Raw genomic sequence first — 880 nt, forward strand, 5'->3', positions numbered from 1 at the left:
TGGCATAAACCCGTAACAAGGTTGTAGCAGCACAGTTGTTACATGTACACTGAAGACAATGAGGCCTTGACTGGAGCTAAAAATGGTTTGTATATCAAATCTATCATCACCAGATTTACCCCATCCAGCAGGTCTCAAGTCAGCCCTTTGCCTCTGATGAAATGTAGACAAATTGGTAAAGTTTTGTAAAAGCACTCAGTATTACAATGTAACAACTATATGTAGGAACCCACAAATACTTAATGATAGAATGATAGTACCTGACAGTGTGTTACACAGGTTGTACCACTGTACCTAATTCGGTAGGTACACTTCAACATTAAAATAAAGTGTTACCAAATGTTTAAGATATACACCAAAAATCAATGAATATATATTTTCTCATTCGAATTGCTGTAGGTGCCAATGGTAGACTGCTATCCGTCTCTATGCATGAATTGTGAATTCTGCATCTTATTTATTATTATGGTATTAATATTTTTCATTTAAGTGTCACTGTTTATTATTTATTACTTTATTTATATCTTTATTTAAGTGTCTCTTGTTATTATAGATATCATCCTTGTTTAATATTCTGTAATAAAAAATGACTTGTTGACAATGCCATTAGTGTGTTTTTCAGAATTGTTCTTACCCTGTTTCATTGAAAGTCTCCCTAAGTAGAAGCCTACCATTGGCCACAGGCCATCTACAGCAAACAGACGATGAATATGCAATTTTGTTAAATAGCAGCCTACCACTGGCAACTACTACAGCAATCAGAAAGAGACAATATTTATTGATTTTTGGTGCATATTTTAAACATTTAAATGCGTACTGTTTCATTATGATGTCAGATATCAGCAAAACTTGACCTGTAGTAAAGCAGACTACCAATGGC

Source organism: Sardina pilchardus, chromosome 4 (assembly GCF_963854185.1).
Source record: "Sardina pilchardus chromosome 4, fSarPil1.1, whole genome shotgun sequence".
NCBI classification, from domain to species: domain Eukaryota; kingdom Metazoa; phylum Chordata; class Actinopteri; order Clupeiformes; family Clupeidae; genus Sardina; species Sardina pilchardus.